The sequence below is a fragment of the Chrysochloris asiatica genome, unplaced genomic scaffold (genome assembly GCF_000296735.1).
Source record: "Chrysochloris asiatica unplaced genomic scaffold, ChrAsi1.0 scaffold00357, whole genome shotgun sequence".
NCBI lineage: Eukaryota > Metazoa > Chordata > Mammalia > Afrosoricida > Chrysochloridae > Chrysochloris > Chrysochloris asiatica.
In genome coordinates, this window is record NW_006408875.1 from 1,613,863 (window position 1) to 1,629,807 (window position 15,945).

A 15,945-nucleotide genomic window follows, 5' to 3' on the forward strand; every position below is an offset into this window, starting at 1 on the left:
CACTTCTGTTAGGGAGCAAGTTAGCGATGGTGAAGTAGCCTTCAGCTCCACCAGCTGATGAAGTAGTCTTAGGGAGCAGGGCAGGCCTCAGGAATGGCTGTCAGCTCATTACCTCATTGGCAGTTTGCAAATCGACTTTGATATTATTCCAATAATAAGGCCATTCTTGGTCCCTAGGGTGCTTGTAAACTTCCTGTGGGTGTGGTTATGGTGATCATGAGGACTGTTACAAGCTGCTGACAACTGATGCTCTGGTTGTGACTGTAGTCTGGTTGGATGCCCTTCCTGGACGAGGCGGTGGGGTGAAGATTGGTGACCTTGAGAATCTGGGATGGGACCTGCGATAGGTGTGTACCTGTTAGCCTTCAGCGGAGGCAGAGATGGCCATGAGAGGATGCAATGCAGGGTAACCACAATGACTCTGTGCCTGCCAGTTATGAGTGCCCTGTGGTGAAGTCCCAGTGTTCGTGGCAGTGGAGAAAGAGCATGCTTATGTAGAGCCCTTAGTTGCCTGCTCTGAGGTTTATTTATGTCTGTATGCACAAGGAGAGGATGGATGGTACCGTCTTAGCCAGATGAGGGCATTTGGGTGGGGGAGCCTTAGGAGTTCAGATTCTGGAAGCTCAGAAAGAAGAGTAAGATGGTAAGTGACTTAAAACTTGTGGTAATTTGATCCATATCAATAAGAGGACACACATCTTTCTGTCATGAAGTCTAAAAACAAAATGAAAAATAGATGGTTTTCTTCTTTCTCATTCCTTTTTAAATAAGCAGTTTCTCAAAAAGCTTAATAAACAAAGGTCAGTGCATGTTACTTACCCCAGGAAGCAGTCAACATCATTAAGTCACTGTGTAATAAAATGATTTGTAACTGGTTCAACATTATTAGGAAAGCAAAGATTTTCTAAAGTATTGAGCAGTTGTTGTTGTTAGGTGCCAACAAGTCGCTTCCGACCCGCGACCCTGTATAGGGTTTCCAAGGAGCAGCTGGTGAGCCTGAACTGCCAATTTAGCAGTTCAAAGCAGTAGATGAGGATTATAATACAAAGCTGCAATAGCAACTTCCAGGCACATGGTTCGAAGTTCACTTGTCTTAACCTCTCTGGCCAGTTGTTCTAAAGCAGCTTCCATGAATAAGGGAATGCACTATAAAGAAAAGTAGTAAAATATTCCAAAATTGTAATTAACCATATTCCTACTAACAAAGTAATTCACAGCAATTATGTTGATTCAGACTCATGGTGCTCCAAATGTTTCAGAGTTGGGTTTCTTTAATCAAACAGATGGAATCTCAAGGTTAAGCAAGTTAATGTGGAAGATAGTAGTGGAATTAGAATACAAACACAGGCTGGATGATTTCAAGGTCCTTGGTTTCCCATGACAACACATAGCATTTTCCTCTTCACAGTTTTCCCCTCAATAAAAAGATGCTTTTGGGGATTAAAGACCAACACAATAAAAATAGTAATACAAAAGCAAAAACAAAAGAAAGTTGTAAAAGAAATAATGAAAAAATATTGGAGAAAGTTAAGGCTTTAAATAAATGACGAAAGAAAGGAATATAAGCATGATTAGATGAAAGATTATTTTTTCTTGATAATGAGATACAACGCTAAGGTAAAAAAACAAAATAGGAAATAGAGGGAGAAAAAATATTTGCAAAGGATTGGCAATCAGAAATTACAAAGAAGTTTTCTAAATCAATTATCAAAAGACAAGCAATATAAAAATGAGAAAATGATATCAACAAGCAATTTACAAAAGTCAACTTTGAAAATGATGTGAACATATGGAAAGATATTCAACCTACTAGTAAATTGCATCAATGCAAATGAAACCATATGATTGGTAAAAGTTTGATAAACAGGCAAAGGACTTGAAGAGACATTTGCCTCAAGAATATATACAAAGAGCCAAAGTACACAAAAAGATGATCAACATCCTTAATCAAGGAAATGCACATCAAAATCACAATTAGATACCACTCTCTACCCAGTGCCTTTGAGCTGATTCAGGCTCACAGCGACCCTGTAGGACAGAATAGAGCCATTCCTTAAGGTTTCTGAGAATGTAAATCTACCTGATTAGACAGCCTCATCTTTCTACCATGGACTTACTGGTGGCTTTGAACCACCAACTTTATAGTTAGTAGTTCAATGCTTAAACCATAGTGTTATCAGTGCTGCGATGACTCTAAGAAAATTACAAAGTATTGGGGAATATGTGGAGGACTTGGAACTCCCGTGCATTGCTGGAGGCAATGTAAAATGATACAACCACTGTAGAAAGCAGTTTGGTGGTTCTTCAAAAGATTAAACACAGAACTACCATGCTGTTGTTGTTGTTGTTATTAAGTGCCATAAGACCTCACAATTCTATTCCTACATATATACCCTAAAGTATTGGAAAGCAGGGACTGAAAACAGATATGTTCATTGTATCATTATTCACAACAGCCAGAAAGTGGAAACAACCCAAGTGCTCACCAACAGAATAATAGATAAAACAACTGTGGCACATTCATACAATGGAATATTATTCAGCCACGAACAGGAATGAAATACTGATACGTGTGACAATATAGATTGGCCTAAAAAACATGTTAAGTGTAAGAAGCCAAACATAAAATCTCACATATTGCATGATTCTTTTATATGAGCTATTCACAGTAGGTCAATTCACAGAGACAGAATGCAGATTCATAGATGTCAAGGGCTGAGGAAAGGGGTAATGGGAAAGAATTACATAGTGGGTTTAGGTTTCCTTATGGGATGATGAAAATATTTTGGAACTAGATAATGTGGTGGTTATACAACATTGTGAATGCACTAATTACCACTGAATTGTTTAATTTAAAATGGCTAATTTTTAAATGCTATGTGATTGTCACCTCAGTAATAATCAAAGTTTTATAATAGGTTCATGATGATCCAGGGAAACAGGTACTGTCATATACTGCTAAGGGAGACAGGAGCAGAGTACTTGTTCCTTTCTTATGTTTTTGCAAATTCCCTAAGAAGTTGGGTACTTTGCAGATGACAGTGGTGTAGGAAAAGAATCCTTAGAGAACAAGTGCTCTTTTTGAGGGTCACCATACTGGAGACTGCAGTGTAGTTCCCTGTCCAGGAAGGCACCTCTTCCATCCCTGTTTCAGGGCCCCAGTCAGGGAATGCTGGAGAGAGTTGTCCAGGTTTCATCTTTACCTTCTTGCCCCTGAGATGGTCATGCCTGCCATCTCTCTGCTTCCTCAACACTCCCTCCCTTGGTATTCCAGTCTGGAAGTCAGTAGGACCTTTTCTGAGAGAGGCCACAGCTGGTTCACTGGGACTCTCTGTAATCTCACCCCAGGTCTTCACTCCTGCTTAGAGTGGCTGGGCTGAAGTGGCAGGTTGCACATGGGCTACCTCTCCTTCTGCTCTTTCCCTGTGTTGTTGTTAAGTGCCATCGAGTCAGTTCCGACCCATAGCGACCCTGTACAGGGTTTCCGAGGGTGTAAATCTTTACGGGAGTAGAAAGCCTCATCTTTCTCCCGCGGAGCAGCTGGTAGTTTCGAACCGCTTACCTTAAGGTTCGCAGCCCGATTCGTAACCACTACGCTACCAGAGCTCCTTGCTCTTTCCCTGGGTGGAGAGCATTGCTGCTTTCCAGGTTTTTCTCACTTATCAGTTAGCCAAGTTTATTCTGTTTTTCTCACTTGGAATCAGGCTTTTTGGGGGAGTAAGTTCTTTGGGTTCGTTTTCACCATATCCTTTCAAAATTACATGATTTTATTCTTCAGGGACCGTGTATTTCATCTTAACATTTCACTGATGTGCTTAGTTTTGGCCATCAGAGTTGGATTCTCATACTGCCAGTCTTAGGCTGGGTTGTCTAGAGAAGTAAAACCAGTGAAACATATATATGTATATATATAAAGAGAAGTTTGTGATCAAGGAAATAGCTTACAATTGCAGAGTCCCAGGCCCCCAGGGGAAGAGAGAGAGGGAGCCTTTCCCATGTTTCCATTGTATTAGGAGCAGACCAGATCCTCAAGGAAGCATCCCTTCAATTGATTGGCTGCTCATAGCCACTCCTTACAGAGTAAACTATGCCTCTATTAGGTTTCATCACTACAGGAAGCAGCACATCTCAATTGCTAAACCTATGGAAATCTTGGCTTAGTCAAGTTGGCACAGAACTTTTTTTTTTTTTTTTTAAACTTTTTATTGTGAATTGAGTGAAGCTTTACAGACTAGATATCATCAGCTTTTCAATCAACAGATTATATGCTTTGTTTCATCTCAAGGATTACAGTCCTCCCTGCAAAACAGTTATCTTACTTCCTCTTTGTGGCTTTTCTTTTACATATTTTTTCACAAATAAACAAAACCCAAAAAATGTTTCATGTTTACATAAAAAACAAAAAAATATGTATTCATTTAAATGTCCTAAGGTCATATTATACAAGCCAGCCTCCTGCCCACAGGCACACAACCTTACTCAGTCCATGGGCTTAGAGTCTTCAGCTGCTTTATCTCTCCTCTGTCATCACCTCTGCCACCGTCTCTGTTGTTGCCACTTTTCTAAGTAGGAACCCACTCTCCACTCATATGCTTTTCCTTCTTGATGGTCCTGGGATCATTTGTTCCTGAAATGAAAGATGAACTATGGCCCCCTTTTAGTTACACATCTTCTACAACTATAGTTGTGATAATCACAATTAATTCTACTAACAATTACTCAAAATTGAATCATAAAATCATATCCGCATCATCCCTTATCTGGAGAAGAGGAAAACTATTCAGTGGTGATTCTACCTTCCCCCTTAAGCGCAATTACGAAAGCTTGCAAGCCAGACACTTCATGCCTCTATAGTCCGCTGAGTTTTGATAGCCAATGTCTAGATTGCCCTTCCTTGTCAACCCAGAGCACTGAAGAAACAAATTTGTTCCTTGATATGAAGAATCCTTCCATTCTAATTGAAATTCTGAGCAACTGCATCCATAAGCAAAGGTCCAGTTCATCAAACTGTAGCAATTTGCACTTGCTCACAGCATCAAACATCTTTATCTTCATCTGGTTGTGCTTTGGTCAGATAGCCATCCAAGCTAGGTCAAATGGATATTGGATGCAAGTTTGGGAGTTTATTCACACCTTCTTGCACTTCAGACCAGTTGGCCACTTCACTCTCAGCTCTAGTCTCCAGTAGCTAATTCACTGGATGGACTCAGTAGTTCACACCTCTTCCTGAACTTCAGACCAGCCAGGCCTTCCTCTTTTCTCTCTCATCTTGTGGTCAATGGGTGTCAATGGAACATAGCCAAAGTCAGTCCTTGTCTTCATTGCTGCATTTTCCCCACTTCCACTCATAAGTAGATTCAGGTGGTCACCAGTAAGCATGCAAGACTGCTAGCAGATTCTCTTTGAATTTGAGTTTTAGAAGAGGGTTTTCCTTGATTGGCTGACTTTTTCTGCCTTGATGCCTTCAAAGCAAACAGCTTGCTTTATAACCTAACAGCCAACCAATCTGCTTTTTTTTTTTCTTCCTGCAGTTCTTTCTTTCAATAAGATTTTCCCCATTCTCCCAGCAGTTCTAAATTGGTCTGCATGTCTTTTCATGTGGAAATGTCACAACTCAGAAGGTTCTTGGTGGGCTCAGAATTCCACCTTAGGCCCCATATTCTACAAAGGCTTAACAAGAAGCCTGTTTCCCTGGCAAATTCTAATTCCCCTTTTAACAAATCAATTTTAGTCTAAAGATGGAATTATAAGCTTTCTGTAGTTATAATTCCAAATATTCATTTCTATCACACTTAAATGTTTATTTATCAATAGTAGGGGGAAAGCTAATATCCACAAGACAGTCAAACACCTAAACAGTTTCCTCATCCTTTACCCACTCAGACTATATCTTGATCCCTGTATCACAGAGCACTGTTGTTCCAAGGTAGTATATAAATCACTACTTACCTCTAAACCATTTAGGCTATGCATATCTCCCTCCCTAATTCTTCCTCTATCTTCGTTGTGCATCTACCACCCTTCCTCTTCTTGTGTTTTGTCCTCTGTATCCTAGTACATTTACCTCCCAATCACCTAAGCTCACTGTGTCTACCCTGTAACCTGTGTATTGGCTCTCCCCTTCCTGCCTCCCTTGGTAACCATCAAAGGTATGTTTCCTTTATTATGGAAATCTTTTCTTAAGCTTTTACAATAATGGTCTCATATAATAAGGTCAGCACCGACTCTATGGCACCTAACAACAACAACATAATACTTGTCCATTTGTGATTGATTAATTGCATTCAGCGTAATGTCCTCAAAGTTCATCCATGTTGTGACGTAATTACAGATTCATCATTATTCTGCAAGGTTGCATAGTATTCCATTGTGTGTACATACCACAGTTTGTTTATCCATTCATCCATTGATGGGCACTTAGGCTGTCTCCATCTTTTTACTATTGTGAATAGTGCTGTGATGGACATTGATGTGCATATATCTACTTGTGTTCTGGCTCATATTTCTTGTGAATATATACCAAATAGAGAGATTGCTGAATCATAAAGTATTTCTATTTCTAACTTTCTGAGGAAATGCCATACCATTTCCCAGAGTGATTGAATCATTTTACAGCGCCACAGCAATGTAGTAAGGTACCAGTCTCTCCACTCCCTTGAATCTGTTGTTTTCTGGTGTTTTTGAACTTCACTGTTAATACTGATGCCAGATGATATCTTTGTGTTTTGATTTCTATCTCTCTAATGGCTAATGATTGTGAACATTCCTTTATATGCTTGTTGACTTGCTGAATGTCTTCCTTGGTGAAGTCTCTGTTCATGTCCTTGTCCATCTTTTAATTGGATTGTCTTTTTATTGTAGAGGTGTTGTAGTTTTCTATAAATTTTAGAAATGATTCCCTTGTCTGATACATCATTGCAAAAAAAAAAAAAAAAAATCCCAGTTAGTGGACTCCATTTTTATTTTATTTTGGTGAAATCTTTTGATGCACACAAGTTACTAATTTTTAGTAAGTCTCAGTCATCTATTTTGTTGTCTATTTAGTGTGTGTTTTTTTTCAATGTTTGATAGTCTATGTATGCCATGTATTACAGCTCCTAAGATTTCCCCCTAAGATTTTTTTCTCTGATAATCTTTAAGTTCTAGGTTTTACATTTAGGTCTTTAATCCATTTGAGTTTGTTTTTGTATCTAGTGTGAGAAATGGGTCTTATTCCATTCTTTTGCAAATTGATTTCCAGTCTTGTCAGCACCATTTGTTGAAAAGATGATCTCTTCCCCATTTAATGTATTTTGGCCCTTTGTCAAAGATCAGTTGACTGTATGTGGATGGATTTACTTCTGGGTTCTTGATTATGTTAAGATATTTGTGTCTTTCTTTGTACCAGTACCAGACTATTGCTGTGTAGTAAATTTTGAGGTCTGGGAGTGAGAGAGCTGCCACTTTGTTCTTCCTGAGAGTGATGTTGGGTGTTGGTTTTATGTATCTCCTCTTAATTATGTTGAGGATTTCCCCTTCTATTCCTTCTTTGTTGAGTGTGTGTGTGTGTGTGTGTTTAAATAAAAAATGGGTGTTGGATCTTATAAAATGCCCTTTCTGCACCAATTAATATGATCATGTGGTTCTTCCTTTTTTATGTACATGGTGGATTATGTTGATTGTCATTCTAATATTGAATCATCCTTGCATCCTTAGTATGAATCTCACTTAGTCATCTCACTTGTACTACTTTTTTGATAAGTTGTTTAATTCTATTAGCTAGGATTTTGTTGAGAATTTTTGCATCTATGTTTATGAGGGGTGTTGTTCTATAATTTTCTTTTTTAGTGATGTCCTTGCCTGGTTTTGGTATGAAGCATATATTTGCTTCATAAAATGTGTTAGGAAAATTTCCATCCTTTTCTATATTCTGGAATAGTTTGAGTAAAATTGGTGTCAGCTCTTTTATGAATGTTTAATTTAATTCACCAGTAAAACCACCTTGGCCTGCACTTTTTTTGGGTGGAATTTTTTGATTACCTGATCAATTTATTCTCTTGTTACAGGTTTGCTCAAGTTTTCTACTTCACTCTGTACTAGCTTAGGTAGGTTGTATTTCTAAAAATGTATCCATTTCCCCTAGATTTTCAAATTTGTTGGAGTACAAATCTTTATAGTGTTTTGTTATTATTCTTTTTACTTCCGTTGGTTCTGTTGTGTCATTACCCATATGGTTTCTTATGCATGTCATTTGTGTCTTCTCCCTCTTTTCATTTATTAGATTTGCCAAAGGCTTGTGGATTGTATTAATACTTTCAAAGAACGAGCTTCTTGTCTTGCTGATTCTTTCTGTTTTTCTGTTTTCGATTTCATTTATTTCTGCTCTATTCTTTATTGTTTCTTTTCTTCTGGTGTCTGTAGTCTTACTTTGCTGCACTTTTTCTGATTGTTGGAGATGGTGTGTTAATGTGCTGATTTTATTTTTTTCTTCTTTTTAGCTATGTGCATTTACTGTTATAAATTGCCCTCTAAGCACTGCTTTTGCTGTGTCCCAAAGGTTTTGGGACACAAAATGTGTTTTCCTTCTCATTTTTTCCCCAGGAATTTTTAACATTTCATTTTGTAATTTGTTCCACTACCCAGTAGCTTTTAAGCAGGGTGTTATTCAGTTTCCATGTATTTGAATTTATTTCCTTGAACTTCCTGTTGTTGATTTCTAAATTTAGAGCATTGTGATCTGAGAAAATGCTCTGTAGTACTTTGTTGTTTTTAAATTTATTGAGACTTGCTTTGTGGCCAAACACATGGACTATTTTGGAGACTATTCCATGTGTCCTGGAAACAGTATGTATTGTGCTGTTGGGTTGGATGCTCTGTACAAATCTATGAGGTCAAGTTAGTTGATTGTATTGCTTAGTTCTGTTAAGTCCTTTATGAGTTTTTATTTATTTATTTTTTCTGCTTCTTCTGTCCTTTTTAAAAAATGGTATGTTAAAATCTCTCACTATATTGTAGAAATATCTATTTAGTTCTTCACTTCTAGTAGTGTTTGATTTATGTAATGTGAAGCTTTTTTGTTGGCAGAATAGATATTTATTATGGTCATATCCTTTTGTTCAATTGCCCCTTTAATCATGAGCGAATATCCTTCTTTGTCTCTTATGCTGGTTTTTGCCTTAAAGTTTATTTTATCAGAGACTAATATTGTCACTCCTACTCATTTTTTATTGTAATTAGCTTGGTATTTTTTTTCTACTGCCTAATTTTTTTCACCCAGAAATTAATCTATTTTTGTCTTTGTGTGTAAGATGTGTCTATTGTAGACAACATATTGAAAGATCCTGTGTTCTTATACATTCTGTTTCTCTTTGCCTCTTGACTAGTGCATTGAATTCATTGACATTCAGTGTGATTATCAATAGGTATGAATTGAATAAAGTCATTTTGTGATACTGCTGCTTTCCTTGTTCTGCATGCTTTCCTGTACCTAGTTCATTTTTTTCTTGTGTGTGTGTGTACTTTTTTTTTTTTGCCAGTTCCTTTATAGTTTTAATGTTTGCAAAATCTTCCTGAATTTTCCTTTTCCTTATTTGATGTGAAGGTGTATTAATTTTTTTGAGGTTACCCTGTACTTTATTAGTTTAGCTTTCATTTTAAGACAGTCTGTTTTATTTTAAAATCTACTTGACCTCCTCACTATCTGGAGCTCTGTAGCTATATTTTCCCTTCCCTTCACTTTGTACTTGTCCTGATCCTAGACTGACATCCCAGATTCCCGATTATCAATCTTGTAGTTTTGTTCTATTCTGGACACTTGCATATCTGGACTGAATTCCAGGTGGTATTGCCATGTATGTCAATCTCTGGTTGTTATCATCTCTTGCTGGCTCTCAATCCAAAGAACTCCCTGTAGTATATTATGGAGCATTGGCTTGGTTTTACGAAGTTCCTTAATTTTTGTTTATTCTGGAATATTCTGATTTTGCCATCGTATTTCATGGACAGCTTTACTAGGATAATGATTCTTGGTTGGCAACTTTTTTCTTTCAGAGTTTTATATTTATCTTTCCATTACCTTCTTGCCTACATGGTTTCTGCAGAGAAATCAGAGCTTAATCTTAATGATTTTCCTTTTTAGGTAACATTTCATTTTCCCCAAACTGCGTTCAGGATTCTTTCCTCATCTTTGATTTTGGAGAGTTTGATTATAATATGACTTGGTGATTTTCTTTTGGAGTCTAACTTGTCTGAGGTGCATTCAGCTTCTAGAATGCTTACCTTCTTGTCCTTCATAATGTTAGAGAAATTTTCTTCCAGCATTTCTTCTACTATCCTTTTGGTTGTTTTCTTTGTCTCTTCCTGTTCTGGAATTCCAATCACCCATAGAATATTCCTCTTCATGTTGTTCTGCATGGATCACCAGTTTTCTTCATATTTTTTCATTTTTTTTTCTTTTGTTCTTCTGTTTTAGCACTATTGAGAGACTTATCTTCAAGCTCATTAATTTTGGTTTCATTGATTCAATCCTACTCCTTTGCCCTTTCAGTGTATTGCCCATACCTGCTATTTTAATATTGATCATCTGGACCTCTGTTTGGAGGTTTTGTATTGTTTCCAATACTGTACCTATTTTGTTTGATTGGTCTGGTAGTGCTTTTCTGAATTCGACCTTATTTTCTTTGACCTTTCTGTGAAACATTTGGATGTACCTCAATATCATTCTCCTGAATTCTTTTTCAAGTAGTTCCATCACCTCTTCTTCCTCAAAAGCACTTTCTCACGCTTCCTTCTGGTCATTTGTTTGAGTTACTCTGTCTTGTTTCTGTGTGTGAACACAAAATTTCTGCTGCTTTTTAGGCATTTTGGTGTTGTTATATTTGTATTAAGTTGATGAATGCATGCTAGGCACTCACCAATTGCTTCCTCTGGGTCTGGTCAGGAGATGACGTTCCCTATTCACTATTTGTATAATTACATTCAATGTGGTTTTAGCAGTGGTTAGTTATCACTGATGCTCTGGTGTACAGCAGCTGGTATTGGCTTTTGCCTAATTGGTGGGGCTGTAGAGGGTATGGCTGTAGGGCCACATTTTCTGTATTGTTTCATGTGATATAAGAAGAAAGAAAACAAAGAAACAAAACAAACCAACAAATTTACCCACCTTTATATTGAAGGAAAAACAAAACAAAATAAAAAATTCAAAAAAAAAAAAAGGATTTTTCTCTGCCAGTAGGTGGTGTGTTTCACCATCTACTGGTCTCTTGCCTTCATAGCTGCTTGAGAAAGTTCAAATTGGCCATGCTGTATCCCGAAGTCCCACATGGATCACCTGCTTCCTTTCATTCCCTCTATTTCAAAAAATTCTCTCTATCCCATATGTCCATTCAGTCCCCTCTCCTAGTGACAGCCACCCTGGACTGGTCACGTTTGTCTTTGAAGAGTTGGACCAGAGCCTACCCTAGTGGGGTTATTGGATATAGCTCCTCCCCAGGGCTTACAACCTTTGAGTGTCTCTGACCACCTGGAAAGCTGGAGATTCCATGGAGCTGTATGTTTGTCCGAAAAAAAAAAAAAGGAAGGAAAAAAAAAATCACACCTTTGTTTTGTTTCCATGAGCCTCAAGTAGGTTTCTGCAATGCAATATCTTTTTCTCATCTCAAACCATTCACAAACTTTCAAGATGGATGCGGCACACTCCATTGGTTGCTGTTGCTCATCAGTCACCTCATTTCTTGTTGCATCTATTGAAGTCTGTCTCCTAGTAAGCACTTGGTTCACTTTTCTATCTGTTCCTCTGGAACACAGAGTTCCTGGATTGTCCTCTGTATCTGTCTTGTCCGATTTTCCATATCCTTGCTGCAGACAGCCTGCACAATCTTTCTGCCTAGGCAGTCATCTTTTTTTCATCCCCAACACAGAACCTTTTTTCTGGCCACCAGAGTTGGGTTCTCATACTGCTTCCATGACACATAGTTGTTGCTAGCTGCCTTTCAGTAGACTCCTGATTCATGGTGACCCATGCACAACAGGATAAATCCCTGCTGGGTCCTCATAATCTCCATGATCTGTTACAGATAAGACTGTTATGACCCATAGTGTTTTCACTGGTTGTTTTTTAAAAAGCAGTTTGCTCGGTTCTTTCTTCCTACTTTGTCTTATCCTGGAAACTACACAAAACCTATTCAGTATCATAACAGTAACCAAGTCTATACTGATAGATGGATGGGAGCTGCACATGAAGTACATTATGCAGGAAATGAACCTGGGTCTCTTACATGGAAAATGAGATATCTATCGCAAACTACCTCTGCCTCAGGATACATGCAGTCTTTAAATTTTATAAATGGAATCATTTGTGTTTCAAATGTCACAGATGAGAGATTGATGCTGGTAAAACTAGGGTCTGAATATATTCACTGGCACCTTTCTTCTGCTGTGCTTTAGTTCTAAAGGAATGTTACACATAGATTTGGAGTTGGAAGTTGTATAGTGTGGATTTCTCACTGATAATCATGTCATATCTCAGTACATATGGGCCAGCCTGGTCCTGGTGGAAGAACTTCCTGGATTTGTCTCCTCCTGTTCTCATAAGAGAGTCCAGGTATAGTGCTGTATGATAAGCACTGGACTGTTAGGTACAAGGTCAACAGTTCAAACCTATCAGCTGTTCCTTAGAAACCCTATATATGGTTGCTCTGAGTTGGAACCAACTTGATGGCACTTAATAACAACAAGTTCTCATAAGTGAGGCTAAGATTTAAGCAAGAGATATGGTCTTGAGCTGGAGGAGCTATGTCAGGAGCCAATATAGACACAAAGTTGAGAATCATAATAGGAGGATGGTTTAGTGTGATTCAACTTTGTGTCTTTTTCATTGACTAACAGCAAAGACATGTCTGGATCTAAAATCGTGCAGCCTAGAATCATCGAGCATGTACTGCATGTCCAGCACCATGCTTTATCACAGAAGCAACTTAGTACAGTGATCAGAATGTCTGGGTTCATTCATTAATGGTTCCCCACTCATTAACTGTGATTGTCTTCCATCTATGAATTTGACTTTGGCAAATTTCTCAATCTTCTGTTGCCTCAATTCTCTCTTAGGTAAATTGGGAATGGTGATAATAGGATCCATACTATAGGTTTGTGGGTAAGATTATATGAGATGGCCCCAGTGAAGTCTCTTACACTGTAAGTACCTGATTAAAATGAACACAAGTACATACCTAAGGTCTAGTAGTGTTTGTTCTATTTTTCCAGAATTGAAGAGTAAAGTTAACATCTTAGAATGAAAGCTCCATCTCAAAGGCATTTTGTTTAGAGAACCCACCAGATATAGGAGAAACCCCACTTCCTACAATGCCATACCCCTTGATATGTAGGATTACTTTGATTGATCTTTTAAACAATTTTATTGTGAATTGGGTGAAAGTTTACAGTACAGATCAGTTTTTCTTTAACAAACATTTTGTTTCATCTCATTGACTGTAATCTCCATAATGTGATTTTTGTTTTCTTTTCTCCTTCTTAACTCTTCTGAATTTTGTACTTGGGTAAATGTTGCCCTTTTGATCTCAAATGGTTGATTATTCTAAGGTGTGCTTACCTCATTAGTGTTATTGTTCCCCTTACAGACCTGTCTATTGTTTAACTAAAATCAGAACATGGAACGTACAAAGTATGAATCTGGGAAAATTGGAAGTTGTCAAAAATGAAATGGAATGCGTAAACATCAATATCTTGGGCATTAGTGAGCTGAAATGGACTGGTATTGGCCAATTTGAATCTGACAACCACATGGTTTACTGTGCCAGGAATGACAAATTGAAGTGGAATGGTGTTGCAGTCATTGTCAAAAAGAACATATCCAGATCAGTCTGTGATAGGATAATATCCATGTGCCTACAGGGAAGCCCAGATAATACAACTATTATTCAAATTTATGCACCAATCACTAAAGCCAGTGAGGATGAAATAGAAGAATTCTACCAACTTCTTCAATCTGAAATTGATCAAATATGCAATCAAGATTTATTGCTCATTACTGGTGATTGAAACGCAAAGGTTGGGAGCAAAGAGGAAGGAATAGTGGTTGGAAAACATGGTTTTGGTGATAGAAATGATGCTGGAGAATGCATGATAGAATTCTGTAAAACCAATGATTTGTTCATTTCAAATACCTTTTTTAGACAGCATAAGAGATGACTATACACATGGACCTCACCAGATGGAATACATAGAAATCAAGTTGACTACATCTGCAGAGAGAGATGATGGAAAAGTTCCATATCATCAGTGAAAACAAGGCCAGGAGCAGACTGGAACAGACCAACAATCGCACGTATGCAAATTCAAACTGAAGCTGAAGAAAGTGAAAACGGATTCACGAGAGCCAAAATATGATCTTGAATACATCCCACCTGAATTTGGAGATCATCTGAAGAACAGATTTGATACATTAAACTCTAAAGACTGAAGACCAGAAGAGTTGTGGGATGACACCAAGAACATCAAACATGAAGAAAACAAAAGGTCATTGAGAAGACAAGAAAGAAGGAAAAGTTCAAAATGAATGTCAGAAGAGACACTGAAACTTGCTCTCCAGCATAGAGACGCAAAAGCAAATGAAAGAAATAAGGAGGTCCAAGAGCTAAACAGAAAATTTCAAAGATCAGCTCAAGAAGATAAAGCCAAATATTACAATAAAATGTGCAAAGATCTGGAGTCAGAAAACCAAAAAGGAAGAACACACTCAGCATTTCTCAAGCTGGGAAAAGCAAAGAAAAAATTCAAGCCTTGATTTTTGTAATTGAAGGATTCTCTGGGCAAAAATTTGAATGATGCAGAAAGCATCAAGAGAAGGAATACATAGAGTTACTGTACCAAAAGGAAATGGTTGTTTTTCAACCATTTCAAGAGGTAGCATGTGATCAAGAGCCAATGATACTGAAGGAGGAAGTCCAAGGTGCATTGAAGGAATTGGCAAAAAATAAGGCACCAGGAATTGATGGAATAAAAATTGAAATCTTTCAAGAAAGAAGGTGGCACAGGAGGCACTCACTCACCTCTGCAAAGAAATTTAGAAGACAACTATATGGCCGACTGATTGGAAGAGATCCATATTTGTACCCATTCCAAAGAGAGGTGACCCAACAGAATGCAGAAATCATCGGACAATCTCTTTGCTATCCCATGTGAGTAAAGTTTTGCTAAAGGTAATACAGAAATGGCTACAATCATACATTGACAGAGAACTTCCAGAGGTTCAAGCCGGATTCAGAAGAGGCCGTGGAACGAGAGATATCATTGCTGATGTCCGATGGATCTTGGCTGAAAGCAGAGAATATCAGAAAGATGTTTACCTATGCTTTTTTTTTTACTACATAAAGGCTTTCAATTGTGTGGATCATGACAAGCTATGGACAACATTAAGAAGTATGAGTATTCCAGAACAATTCAACTTGTATGCTGAGCAAATCATCCGAGAAGCTTGGTTATATGAAGAAAAACGTGGCATCAGGATTGGAAGAAGACTCATTAATAACCTGCGATATGCAGATGATATAGCCTTGCTTGCTGAAAATGAAGAAGACTTAAAATATTTATTGATGAAGATCAAAGAGCGCAGCCTTTGGTATGGATTGCATCTCAATGTAAAGAAAACAAAAATCCTCACCACTGGACCAATAAACAACATTCTTTTCAATAGAGAAAAGATTGAAGTTGTCAAGGACTTCTTTCTTGTTGGATCAACTATCAACACTCACGGAAGCAGCAGTCAAGAAATCAAATGATATTTTGCATTAGGCAAATCTTCTACACAAGACCTTTGTGAAGTGTTGAAGAGCAAAGATGTCAGCTTGAGGACTACGGTGCACCTGACCCAATCCATGGTATTTTCAATAACTTCATATGCATGCAGAAGCTGGACAGTGAATAAGGAAGACCGTAGAGAATTGATGCTTT

General features: G+C 37.8%; 1 protein-coding gene across 1 annotated transcript in view; it reads left to right on the plus strand.

Moving 5' to 3' along the window:
• Positions 1 to 15,945, plus strand: part of SH2D4B (SH2 domain containing 4B) — a 171,550-nt gene that overhangs the window by 14,562 nt on the left and 141,043 nt on the right. The gene's annotated exons all lie outside the window — the stretch shown is intronic.